General features: G+C 42.1%; 1 non-coding gene across 1 annotated transcript; it reads right to left on the bottom strand.

Moving 5' to 3' along the window:
- Positions 1–13533: 13533 nt before the first annotated feature.
- LOC145410888 (5S ribosomal RNA) lies at positions 13534–13652 on the bottom strand. Its single transcript, XR_013899339.1, has one exon. It is a non-coding gene; the product is annotated as a 5S ribosomal RNA (ribosomal RNA).
- Between the last annotated feature and the right edge of the window lie 543 nt (positions 13653–14195).

The raw sequence follows: 14195 nt of genomic DNA, 5'->3' as shown, positions 1-14195 counted from the left end.
GCGGCTGGGTGGCCCAGGTGGAAAGTTTGGCGACTGTACGTTGGTGCTCACACCTAGGTAAGGGTGAATGGAGATTTGAGTTATGAGTTTTCTTTGAATGTTGGTGTTCACCAGGGGTCAGTTGTGAGCCCTTGTTTATAATGGTACCTGAAGCTCTCACACGTGACTTCAGAAATGGACTCACGTGAGAGATGAATACTGATGATTTGGTGTTGATTGCAGAGAACGAAAGGGAGGTGGAGGAAAAATTTAGGATGGAGAGATGGTATGGGACACAAGGGCTTAAGAGTACATGCGGATAAAACAAAAGTGATGGTATCTAGGTCTGGTGACGGTTAATGAAGACAGTATGGGTGACGCCAGATTACAATTCAAAGTCGACTATAGCAAGGCAGAAGCAAGTTAATTATTGACAAAAAGTGCAAATCATAAATAATATCCAAAGCCTACGCTATTGACTGAACATAGACCTTGATAGTTCCCCATGAAAATTAGTTATTGTAATATTAAGTGTATAGAATGACGAGGAATCGTCTTGGGTGCGAATTGTCCTGACGGGGAATCGTCAATGTTTTGACGGCGAATTGACTTGGTCCGGAACCCTATCAAAGAAGAAGGAGAGTGGACATGTGTCACAAGTACGTGGGAAGTACTGTATATTTCTGTCGTGTGCAGTGTCTGTGATAAGTGGGTGCATAAGAGATGTACATCAGTGGTATCAAAGGTAAACTGCAGGATAATGCTAATTTCATGTGTGCTGTGTGTCGGGGGGAGTAGGTGGAGATTGTCAGGCGTGAAAGGAACTTGCTGGCGTCTCTCGAATGTGTGAAAAGTTTTATTTGGGAGACATGTTTTGTGTTGGAGGTGGGGCTGGAGCAACCCTGTGGCTAGAGTGAGGAGTGGTTGGAAGGGAATTGTTGCCTCTCCTGATATTGAGAGCGCTATCCCTCCGTGCAAAGGGATCTTTGTATGCGGCATGTTAGGAGACCGAGTGTCCGACGTCCGATAGAGCGCCGCTGCATCCTCCCCACTTCCCGCCTGTCTCTCACCGCGACTGGACCTACGCTCTTCGCCATGGCTGCCCACGTGCTCGCTTTTGTGGTGGTGCCGTACTTGCTGCAAGGCCTCCTGCTGCTCTCTGCCCTCCTCTTAGTGTGTGTGATGATGGCCCTGCCTCCTGAGAAAAGGAAGAGAGTGGTGTTGACTCTGAAGAAGAAACGGGAGATACTGGAGAAAGTTGATGCGGGAGATATTGGAGAAAGTTGGTCTTCTTCACGCATTCTCCGCGAGTTCAACCTGGCCCGGTCGACTTTGTTCGATATCAAGCATTCCCGAGACAAGCTCATGCAGTACACGGCTGACTTCTCGTCGAGAAGCAAACGCAACATGGAGAGGAAGGTTATGTTTACCCCCAAGTATGCAGAAATCGACCGCTCCACGTTGATTTGGTATCGACAGCAACGTGCAGCTGGTGTGATGGTACGTGGAACGGAGCTGAAGGCTGCTGCTGAGAAGTTTGCAAGGCTTCACGACGTCCTAGACTTCCAGGCATCCGAGGGTTGGCTCTTCGCGTTCAAGTTGCGACATGGCCTTACTAACCGTAAAGCACATGGCGAAGCATTGGACGCTAACGAGGATGGAGTGGACGAGTTTCGGCACAAGGAGAAAGGCTTGATCGACAGGGAGGGCCTCACTCTCGGTCAAGTCTATAACGCTGACGAAACTGGCCTATTCTATCGCTCAGTGCTAACGAACACTCTAGCCGATGAGACGGAGAAGCGTGTACCTGGCCGCAAGCTTTCTAAGGAACGGATATCTGCTTTGTGTTGTGCCAATGCTAACGGCATGCACCGGCTTAAGCCCGTTACTGTTGGCCGTGCAAAGCAGACTCGGTGCCTTCATGGGGTGATGGATGTCCTTCCTGTCGTATGGTACCATTCTTTGAAAGCATGGTTCACAGCTGTGATTTTCAAAGACTGGTTTCACTGTCACTTTGTCAAGGAGGTCATCCAGTACCAGACGAAGACACTGGGAATTCCTCGCGACCAGGTAAAGGCTCTCCTTCTCCTCGACAATGCACCTGCCCACCCGTGCGACAAGGACTTGGTTGCTGAGAATGGCCGTATGAGGTGCATGTTTCTGCCACCTAATACGACTGCTCTCATTCAACCCATGGACCAAGGAGTGATCGTGGCAACAAAGCGCCTGTACCGTCGGAAGTTCCTGGACGAGGTGATGGTTGTTCTCGAGGACGAGGACGAGCGCAGGGAAGGACGTGACACTCGAGGCAAGCGGACTTTGGAAAACCTTCGCCGCTACAACATCAAGTCTGCGCTGTACAACTGGGCTAGTGCATGGAAGGAAGTCCCTGTGAAAACTCTTGAAAATGGTTGGTCTCGTCTGCTTCTCGGAACAGATGTGGAGTACGATTTCCTAGGGTTTGACGTGGATGACTTCCATGCACGGCTACGTACGCACGGCGACGATGTTGATGTGGACGATGTTCGTGAGTGGTTGGACGACGACGAGGGCGATCCTGGGTATCAGACGTTGTCTGATATTGAGATCGCGTCTTCGGTTGCTGGTGTCAGTCCCGAACTTGAAGATTCCGACGACGAAGGCGATGATGCTGCGGACTCCTCTCAGCAGGACACTACTCCAGCCATCCCCAAGCTGAGCGCACTCCGGGAACATCTAGAGTTCGTCCTAGACTACCTGGAACACCCGGACTGCGACAGGGAGATGGGGCCCTTGGGACTCGTGGAGGAAGTGCGTGCTTTCCGGCAGCACATCATCAATCGCCAGAATCGTCGGTCCTTGCGTCAGTCAACGATTGACAGTTTTTTCAGGCCCGTGACCCCCGCTGTGCCAAGCCCTGGTTCCACTCCGTTGCCTCCCCAAGACAGGCCCTCATGCTCCGAGCCACAGCCCAGCACATCAGCTACAGTGGAGTCACCGCTCGATGTGAGTTTGCGGCTATCTTCAGAGTCTTCTGTAGTCGGTACGCCATCACCACGACCCACCGATGCACCCCTTGGTCGCCTGCCAGTGATACTCTCGGACTCTGACAGCGAATAAACAGCAAGAACTTCTCCACTAGACCACACGGGAATTTTGAGTGTTGTGCAGTGAAAAAAACGGTGTGTTGTGTTAAGGTTTTTGAAATGAGAGAAAAGACTCAGTAGAAAAGAAATTTAACGTAACTAACCTTCTTTGTTTTGGCTTTGGAAAATAAAAAAAACTTGGGAAATGTTAATGTGCAACACTAAAATTTAATGGAACATTATTTGGACTAAAGTGAACACTGTGAAGAGAACGGACTTCTGTGTGTTATTGACTAAGTTCAGTGCAAGACTTCAGGAAGAGTGTACTGCAAGTGCTTCAGGAAATCGTTCTTACTGTCAGAGTCCGAGAGGAGGCGGTTATTCATCGAGGTGGCCAGGGACTTGCTGTAAGTAGCCAGAATGTTTCATATTGTACTTTTTTCCATACTATACTTACCAGAATGTGTCATACTGTACTTTTTTCCATACTATACTTACCTCATGCACGTGCAGTAGGAATGTGTTTTTCAGAGTTAGGTTCGGTTAGAGTCCATAAGTACCAGAATGTTTATTAATGTATGAACATACTTCTAAACCCACATTTTATGTTTCTTTTGCATTTATTTCAGTCATTTTTGTGCCTTATTGGTGTGATTTGGGTGTTAAATAGGTGCTATGCATGTCCGGAGGGAGTTGTATAGGTGTTTCTCTGAGTTAGGGTCCATAAGTACAAGTCCATAAGCTGGGGCCCAATATCCGGACGAAACCAATATCCGAACCTACCGATGGCTCTATTGATCCGGATATTGGAGGGGTTACTGTATACAGATAGATAAACATTACATAGATACACATAGATAGTAGGTAGATTGCAGTGTTAGCTAGATATACTGCAAGAATTTTGTGATGGAAAGGTTCCCCATGTATTTTTGATGTCTTTGACTGCTAGTACAGTGTTTCTCTCAGTTGAACAATGTCTGGTGTTAGTTCAGTGAAAGTGGCTTGTCTTTGTGGCTGTGGTAATTTCCTAACATGGTTTCTTAGCAAGTCTCCAGAGCCACCCAAAAGACACCCCAGTGAATTATGATTATTGATTATTATTATGTTGTTTGTATTGTAATTGATGCATAGTGGACAGATTTTTATAGCCTGTGGTTTGGCCAATTGTTTCAAGTACTTGTGTATATTGTTGCAATGATTTCTGTTTCAATCACCCACACCAATCGACCCTGCACTGTCGGTGTTACTCGTTGTTTACGAACCTCGGCCATGTCAATTCCCACATGTGAAAGTTAGAACGCTAAGTACCAGTACGCATGTTAAAAAATAAGCTCCAAATCAGACTGAGAAGATTTAAATTTTATGCTGGCAGTAAATGAATGAAAAGTCTGCATGGTAAAAAATAAACATTTAAAAATTTCATTCCGAATTAGTTGCTGTTTTACTTTTGTGTAGCGTGGTCCCAAGTCCCTTTTGCTGCTAGTTGGGTTTTGGGGGATTGGGAAATAACTGGGTGGTTGGGTAACTCACTTTTACAGCACACACAACCTACCATTGTGTGCCATGATATATATCTGTTCCTACATCGGTATATGGAGGCTTTCAGAGTTCAAAGAGAAGGGGTTTTCGTTGCATATATTGGAAGGATAAGTGGCACACAGGTGGATGATTATATAAGTAAACATGCACACAGCCCTTGCTTGCAATAACATCATTGTGGCTGTACAGTAAGGGGGCGCAATGCTGTATGAGGGGGTTGTGTTCACGGTTCTTTTGTTTTTTATTTTTTACGGCCCAGGCAATGCTTCAGTGATTGAGCATATGCCCTTAAATGGATATTGCAAGCCGGATGTTGCACACTTTGTTCACATCTATGAGATGTTGGACCACACATTTACAGCCACTCATTCATTCACCAATTTTTTGTTTCCCCTTTTTGCAAGAGACCTGGGACTAACTACTGACTGATGTAATACCTAATGGGAGTGCCATAACTCTTTACACCACCGTGTGACAGTCTAGTTGTATTTTACCACCAAATGTAGTGGTAACTTATATCCTGGGTAGCAAGAAGCCACTTGGCTTGTTAGTTATCGTAGTCACGAGATGTCCACTTTGCTTACTAGTCATATCGAGCAACCAGTTTCATTACGTCCCGCTGTCAGCTCTGAAAGAAGACTTCTTCACCAGATTCGAGTGAAGCGACTAAGGCCATCTGTACACAGCCATAGGCTATGAAATGTAAATTTAGCAAGACTTCTGTCCTGAGCTTGAGCAAAAGTATGTAGGCACTTCCTTGCCAGCTGTAGGAATGGAAGGTGTTGTTTGAAATATTTTTTGTGGTAAAGACTGCATCCTTTCATAGTCCACCATTCTCCTTTAGGGGGATTGTAAAGGAACTGAAGGCTGTTAGTATAACCTGTCAGCTTCAGTATCTTATCATTACCATATGAAGGTGTCTGTTCCAAGCATTGGTAGAACAGGCAAGAGAAGGAATGTTACTCTCTTGTCATCTGGGCAAGAGTGATAAATATGAAATACAAGTTAGTGCTGGTGGAGTATTGTCGGCATACTTTTGCACATGCCTGTACATCACAAACAGATGCAGAAAGTCCTGGTTATATGCCACAGATGTTAAAAAATACAGGGTGGTTCATATGTAACATGTCTGATCCCATGTGTTTTGTCCTTACATTTTGAACAACACCATACCCCATCTTTAAGTGGGAAGAAGAGGCTATGATGATGATGAATGCAGTGATGATTGTAATTATAATGGATGATGATTATTATATTGATTTTCATGATTATATTTATGATGATTTATATGGTGAAGTCTCAGTCAGCATTACCATCTCTACCCTGCATCATTTCTGTTTCCCATAACCCTTTCTTACTTTATAGTGATTGCATCCATTGTTTGCATTTTTTATATAGTAATTAAAATATATCTTTCATTTGCTTCAGTAATTGCTTAAAGTTCACTCATTTTAGTGAGCAGAAATTTTTATCCTCCTGTGACTTTTATCTATCTAGTGCCAGACATCTCAATCCCAGCAGGGGGGGCCACAAACAAATTAACTCCATGTTGCACTGTCATCTGCCACTTGACTGCCCTTTCTCCAACTCCCATCCCCCTCCCTCGCATCTCTCCACTCCATTCTTCCATCTCAGCCATGGTCTCCCCTCCCCCTCCACAGCATACACATACCTTCTTCTAGTCAGTCTTTCGTTCTCCATCTTCTACATGGCCAAACTGTCTCAAAGTATTTCTCCTAATAACACCACAGTGCATCTTTACTTCCTCATTTGTATATCTGTCTGTCCATGAAACTCCACACACTCCTCACTTCATTTCCACTGCTCTCACTCTTGACTTGTGTCTTTCCAACAGGATCCAAGTTTCATTTCCATTCTCATTTCTACCCCCCTCCCTCATGTATCTCTCCACTTTATCCTTCCATCTCATCGTTGGTCTCCTCCTCCACCTCGCTCACATAGACTTGTAGTCAGTCTCTCATTGTCCACCCTCTCTACATGGCCAAACCATCGCAAAGTATTTTTCTTAACAACAATTTACTTCCTCATTTTTGTGTTTTCACACTTCTCACTTCATTTTCATGCTCATTTCCCTGCTCCTTATCACAGCTTTCAATGATCCAGCAACCTTTCTACTCTGCTGTACCCATTCAAGCACTTCCTTCCATCCTTACTTATCACACTCAAGTACTTGGATGCACTCTCTATTCCCTCACCATCCAGTCTCACTGTGTATGCTGTGACTTCTTTTCCCTCAGAGATCATAACTTGACCCATATATACATTCTCTTTTAGTTTCTATTTCCTGCATGCACCCCCAGACTCATTCACTAAGCCATGTAGTTCACATTCCTCACAATACAGTATCATCAGCAAGCAACAGTTCAGTAAGTTTCCACACCTTACCCTCTCTCATTAGACATGCCAATATGTTCACATCCCTGCCTATTATCTCTCTTTTAGCTCCATCCATGTACAAATTGAACTACCACAGAGACATGACATGCAGAAACATGACACAAGGAGACATGACACACAGATATGACAGACAGACATGACACACAGATATGACAGACAGACATGACACGCAAGGTATGGCACAGAGGCATGACACAAGGAGACATGAGATTTTTTTCCCTATGCAGATTCATTTCCCATACCTCACTGGCAGAATAAGATAGCACTGTGGCCCAACATCCTTTCCATTGCACTTCTTCATGACTAGCACCATGTTAGTCTTGTTTCAGCTAGCATTTACAAAGGAAAGATGGTAATTTAGTACCCAGTTAAACAGAGCATAATTGAATAAAGTTGTCAAAATACATGCATCCCCCATGCCCGCAGACTGAACCGACACCATCAGATGTATGTGGGCAGCCCTGTAATATGGTTTAGTAAATTGTGGGCTGCTGTTGCTGTGGTCCTTTATTCTTCTTTAGTAGTGCTGTAACCAAACCACTTCTCTGAACCAATAGTGCATCAGTTACAGCATTTTTGCCAATACAATGTTTGCTCCCTGACTAAATAAAACAATATCAGTTGTTTGTAGCTTCTCTGTGTGTGCTGATCATCTAGCTTCTTGAATGAGATGTAGTTAACTGAGCTGATAAATTTGACTAAGGATGTATGCATGTCATTTTCCAAAGTAGACTGCTGAAAGATGCACACACATGTCTGAAAAAGATTATTAGAGGATGATCTTTGTTGTAAGAATTCTGGAGCTTAACTCTCAATCAAAAGCTCATGTTGCCTCTTTGATTAAATTCCAGCATTTAGTTTTTCCAGCATTGACCATGATTCTTAGTTGAAATAAGCGTGGGACCACCACAACGGCTGTTGTTATCAGCCCAAAAGATCGTAAATAAATGTGGCAGATAAAAGGACTTTGCAGAAAGCCATAGGGCTTTTTTACCCAACAATAAAAATAGATGTCTTTCATATATTATCCTTCCTGAAATATTGATGTTGGTTGTTATATTTATATGCCCATTTTCTTGTTATTTTTGCATTATTATTATTGCCTTGTCATAGTAGTGTACTGCACAGTCTGCCACAGGAAAAAATATGCTGAAAAAAAATATGTACTGTTGTCCTTCTTTGTTTGATTTTAATTGGCAACAGGTCAGCTATGAAATTGTCATCCTCAGTCTGTATTTCCCTCTGCCTATGACCTCGAGTCTTTTAAACAGTGTGTCCAGGAATTTCAGAATTAATGGATCTTGACATTGGCTCTTTTTTGTATGTTATTGCAGCCTTTATTTTTTTAATCTCTGCATTAAAAAGAAAAATGTGTTGCCCAAAACAGCACTGAGAATTTAAAACTAACAAGCAGTCTTATTAATTACTGTTCATTAATGTTTAAGATTAATGAGTATCTTGAGTTGATTCCATTCATTAAAAATCCCCAGTTGATTACCTTCATTTAGGTCAGAGATTAATGAGTTAAGATTTTTCCCTGCATATATACGAACATGTGTCGTTAATATGGTTTTTGTTTGTAATTTTTTTGCCCCCCTGTGGCTGACGGTATGTTTATATATTGATGTGGGTGTGTTTTTTTGGTGGCTATTTATTTGTTGATTTATTCTGTAGTCAGTTTGCTTTCACCTGATAGAGATTCGTAACCTCTAGCTTGGATTATGGCCAAGTGCAGTCAGACTGGAGAGTTAATTTGAATAGTAATCAAGGAGTCTCATCCCTACCTCATCACTAAGGCTTATCAAATTTTATATAGCCACAGATTCATAACCTAATAGCTTGGATTATGGCCAAGTGTAGTCAGACTGGAGAGTTAATTTGAACAATAACCAAGGAGACTCATCCCTACCTCATCACTAAGGCGTATTGAATTTTATACACCAATGATTTAGAACTGAAGTTCTAAAAGTTGCCTTGTTTTGTCAGATGAAAATAAACTGACTATAGTTATGTATGTGTTGAATTGTAATATGTTATCTTAATATCTCTATTCTGTGTATTTAATGCCATCTTCAGGAGTTTAAAATTGTATGACTATATGGAAAGATGCAAAGGTGCCCCAATAGACTGAAATATTTTGATATACTGTTTCATATCGGTCATTTGCCATATTTTCCTAAGCATGTACAAGAACTAATTTGCCTGACAGGTCCATATAGTCTGTTAATTCATGGCATCTCAGAAATCAGCAATATTGTGTGTTGAGTAGGTTATTTTGTGCAGTATGCTATGTTAAGTTAGGCAGATTATGTTGTATTAAGTTGTAAACACTCCAGCATCACAGCCAATTGTTTATCCATTTTAAAAATTACTATCATTATGCTTATTCTTAGGCTATGCTGTCGATATTTCTCCTACATTGTTGCACTTTCTTTGTCTGTGTATTGTATGGCTGTTTGTGATGGTGTTGGTGTCTTGGATTAAGTTGTGGTGGCTTGTGATTCTGGAGAAATAGTGAGAGAGTGAAATATTGTACATGACACTGGTTTAATATCAGTGTTGGAGTGAGCAAGGATGTGTGATGTCCCCATGATTTTGTGTTCTTACCTAATTGTTCTTACCTAATTGTATCTTTACAGGAATGAGTCAAGCTCGTACTGTCCCGTGTCTTAAACCATATTTATCGTACATATCCTTAAATTTGTGAATTGTTTTGGCACACACTATTTCATTCGGTAGTGCATTCCATTGATCAATTGCTCTGTTTGGGAAACTGAATTTCCTTACGTCTTTATCACCTCTCTTCTTATGCAGTTTTTTGCAGTGTCCTCTTGCTGATGCTTCTCCATATGTTAAGTAATCATTTATGTCTATTTTCTCCTTTCCTGATATGCACTTATATAGCATTATCATGTCACCTCTTTTCCTTCTCTCCTGTAGTGTTGGTAGATTCAGTTTATTTAGTCTTTCTTCGTAGCTTAGGTCCCTTAAGCTTGGTATCCATCTTGTAGCGGCCTTTTGAACTTTTTCAATCTTGTCTATATGCTTTTTGAGATGAGGACTCCAGACTACTGATGCATATTCCAGGGTTGGTCTAATGAATGATGTTATTATCCTTCTTAGCATGTCTTCATTTATGTGTGTGTGTGTGTGTGTGTGTGCACATGAAGATTTAGAATTTGAATGGTGAGTGTATGAGCCATTTCACTGGGCTTGCAGTTGGCCAGTGTCTCTCTCTATTGGGTTTCCTCTTTGATTTATGGGCCCTATATATTTCATCCATATGCAATAAAAAATGAATAGGGGATGTCTGCTTGAAAAAAATGGTTATGATGATGATTGAAAAATAATTGGTTACGAAGATGATGATGATGATGATTAGTCCACTTCTCTAGGCATGGTACTGATAGTTCTCCCACTTTAAAGCTTGTTCATTCTTTGTTCTTTGCCCCCACCTCAGATATTACTATCAGGAGAGAGAGGGAAATTGGGAGAAAGACCCTGTTCTCATAGTGCTAAAAATCATGACAGGCTTCTGACCCTCCCATCACTTCTATTGACAGTCTTTTCCCCCCCACCTTCCTTTCAAGCTGACAAATTAATTCTTATGATAAATTTAATTCCTTTGTCAGCAGATGATGAGCCCATTAGATAAGATTATGGTGTTTTGAAGAATATTTGCTATGTTAATGTAAATCTTGGCTAGTAATCCCACTTGACTGACTACAGAAATCCTGGCAGCCCCAGAGACGTATGTTGAAGGATTGCCTGTTGTGGTAGTGTGGTCTGTGTGTTATGGCATGAGAGGAGGCATTACACTGTGGTACATGTGGTGAGTGTTTTGTGGTAGTGTGGTGTGTGTGTGTGTGTTGTAGTGTGGGAGGCATTACACTGTGGTAAATGTGTGTGTTGTGTGGGAGGAGGCATTACACTGTGGTAAATGTGTGTGTGGTGTGATGTGGGAGGCATTACACTGTTGTAAATGTGAGTGTGGTATGGTGTGGGAGGAGGCATTACACTGTGGTAAATGTGAGTGTGGTGTGGTGTGGGAGGAGGCATTACACTGTTGTAATTGTGAGTGTGGTATGGTGTGGGGGGAGGCATTACACTGTGGTAAATGTGTGTGTGTTGTGGTGTGGGAGACATTACACTGTTGTAAATGTGAGTGTGGTGTGATGTGGGAGGAGGCATTACACTGTGGTAAATGTGAGTGTGGTATGGTGTGGGAGGAGGCATTACACTGTTGTAAATGTGAGTGTGGTGTTATGTGGGAGAGGCATTACACTGTTGTAAATGTGAGTGTGGTATGGTGTGTGAGGAGGCATTACACTGTTGTAAATGTGAGTGTGGTATGGTGTGGGAGGAGGGGCATTACACTGTTGTAAATGTGAGTGTGGTGTGGTGTGGGAGGAGGCATTACACTGGTAAATGTGAGTGTGGTATGGTGTGGGAGGAGGCATTACACTGTGGGCATAGTGTATTGTCTGCCAGTTGTATATTGTGTTGGATTTGAAGTAGAAAAAGATGATGATTTTGTTGGTCTGGTTATACTCATTTCACTCAAACTTGGCACAAATTTTCCTATTTTTGCAGCTTTTTTTAACATTTCTCAGTGGCAGAAACAAAATATTACAGACCTACATTCTTTCCATAGCTTTTCATTGTGACAGGCATCATATTTTAATGCTTGTTTACTGTATTCTTACAACTCAGCATTCATGAGAGAGCATAAACCATTTTTAAACCAAGTTAGAGTAGAGAGAGAGAGTATAGATGTATTTGTGTTACTCTGGGTATGGTTGTGTCTGAAGGTTGGGTGTCTCTTGATGGTTTTTGTTTTTGAAGGCTTCTCTTGTGTGGCTGTAGTGGCCATGTATATCTAGGTAGTAGCTATGTATGGTCTGAAATAGTAGGGGGAAAAAAAAAAAAGTGGATGATCGTCACAGCCACTGGCGGACAGCAGTTAGGCTACCGGTATTGCAGATGGTCGGAGCCGGTGACCGGTACTGTTAAATTCTATTTGCTTTTCACAGCACAGTTCCGTTGGAGTAGGGGCCGTTTTAAGAGGGTTGGAAAAAAATATGTATCCTTGTGAAATTTAGTGTTGGGTATAGGATGAGAACAGATGTTTTTGAAGCACTCTGTGTAGTGCAGGTTTTGATTACATTTTTTCCGTAGCATTCATAACAAGCATCACATTTTAGTGCTTATATACTGTATTCTTACAACTCAGTATTCATGTCAACTCAGTATTCATGAGAGAGTACAAGGCACTTTTAGACCATGTTAAAGAGAGAGAGAGAGAGAGTAGGTGTATTGATGTTTCTCTGGGTAGAGTTGTTTCTGAAGGGTGGGTGTTGGTGAAGGTTTTTGAAGGTTCCTGTTTGGCTGGAGATTTTTGGATGGCTGTAGTGGCCTTGTGTTTATAGGTAGTATGTATGTATAGTCTGAAATAATAAAAGTAAAGTATATTTTAAGGGGGAAAAAAAAAAGGTTGATGGCCACAGCCATTGGTGGACTGTGAATAGTGAAGGTGGTCGGGGCTGATGACCTGTACTGTGAAATTCCATATACTGTATTTTTACAGCACAGTTCCTTCTGACTGGGGGCCATTTATGAGGGGAGAATAAAAAATGTATCAAATATATCTGAAATTTAGTGCTTGGTGTATGATGGGAACAGATGTTTTTGAAGCACTAGTGCAGGTTTTGAATGGGTGTAGGTGCTGGGTAGTGACTATACACAGTAGCTAAAACAAACAAGTGTCTGTGCAGGAAGGGGTCAGTGTTACCAAAAGTCAAAATGTAATGAGTGATATCTCAAGAAAGTTGATATACATGATTTCACCCACCTGTCTTTAGTGTTACCGTACAAGAATAGTATTACATTTGATTACTTTCTCTCAGTATAGGGAGACAGTTCTTACTACAGCTAATATTTGGTGTACGTAGTCCATCTGTCTATAGTCAGACACTATAATCCCATAAGGGGTGGCCATTTGTCATTGAGTTGGTTATTTTATGGGGAGGGGCACTAACCCCCTGCCAAGAACTTATTCACATGCAGGGAACACATATGGTTGGGTTATATGGTTACCACTCAGCGTTGTAAATGGTTTCCTGGCTTAATCTTTAGGCATGTCACTTAATGTAAAGTCACCTGAAAAGGAAAGAAGAGTAATAAGAAGTGACAGTGGATTTATATAGCCCTGGAGTTAGTGCATACAAATTGCCTTGACACTGAATGCTACGTAATAAATGAGTCATGATTCACAAAACATCCCACTGCTGGAGCTCTTCCAGGACCAGCTTGTGGCAAAATCAGTATCACAGTATTAACACTTATTAAGGATGCCATATCAGATGTTTATCAGTACAAAGAGAAATTATATAATGTTTAGAGAGAGTGGTTACCATCCATCCATCCATTGCCAGATGCCATGTATCCCAAACGGGGTGGTCAAGGGCTCAGAGTTAATTGTTTTACAGGGAGGGGCACTAATCCTCCACCAACCCCACTTGACACGTAGGGATGCCAACAGCATCTGGTGTTCCCAGGCGGTCACCCATCCAAGTACTAACCAGACCCAACGTTGCTTAACTTCGTTGATCAGACGGGAAGCGGTGTACTGAACGTGGCATGGCCGTTGGCATTTACTGGAAAATACATGCCACTACAAAAATGGAAGGTCAGGCTATTACGAGATTATTGCATCATAAAATGTATTGTGTGAATAATATCATAAAGTTGTTTACAATATTACAAGCTTGATGCCCCAGAAATTATCACCGTAAATCTTCAGTTTCAAGGCAGTTTGTCCTGGCTTCTCAAAATGAGCAGCTCTTGAATTTGGCCCTTTTATTTATTTTTTCTTACTTCGCATTAAAAAAGAAATTCCTCCTCATGTAGTATGCACAATACTTGTTTTAGCCACTCGACAGTATGAAAAAATATATCAGAACACAGTCCCTTTAGGATGGAGATCGTTCAAGTAGGGAAAAAAAAAATTGCATGAGGTATTATGTTAGGTAGAGGAAGAAGAGAGAACTGTAGTGCTGGGTATAGGAAGAAGAGGGAAGTGTAGTGCTGGGTAGAGGAAGAAGCGGGAAGTGTAGTGCTGGGTAGAGGAGGAAGAGGGAAGTGTAGTGCTGGTTAGAGGTGGAAGAGGGAAGTGTAGTGCTGGGTAGAGGATGA

The sequence above is a fragment of the Coenobita brevimanus genome, chromosome 86 (genome assembly GCF_032717465.1).
Source record: "Coenobita brevimanus isolate Jiangsu-jjx chromosome 86, ASM3271746v2, whole genome shotgun sequence".
Classification (NCBI taxonomy): domain Eukaryota; kingdom Metazoa; phylum Arthropoda; class Malacostraca; order Decapoda; family Coenobitidae; genus Coenobita; species Coenobita brevimanus.
Note: the sequence above shows the minus strand (reverse complement) of the source record. Positions and strands in the feature narration are given on the sequence as shown.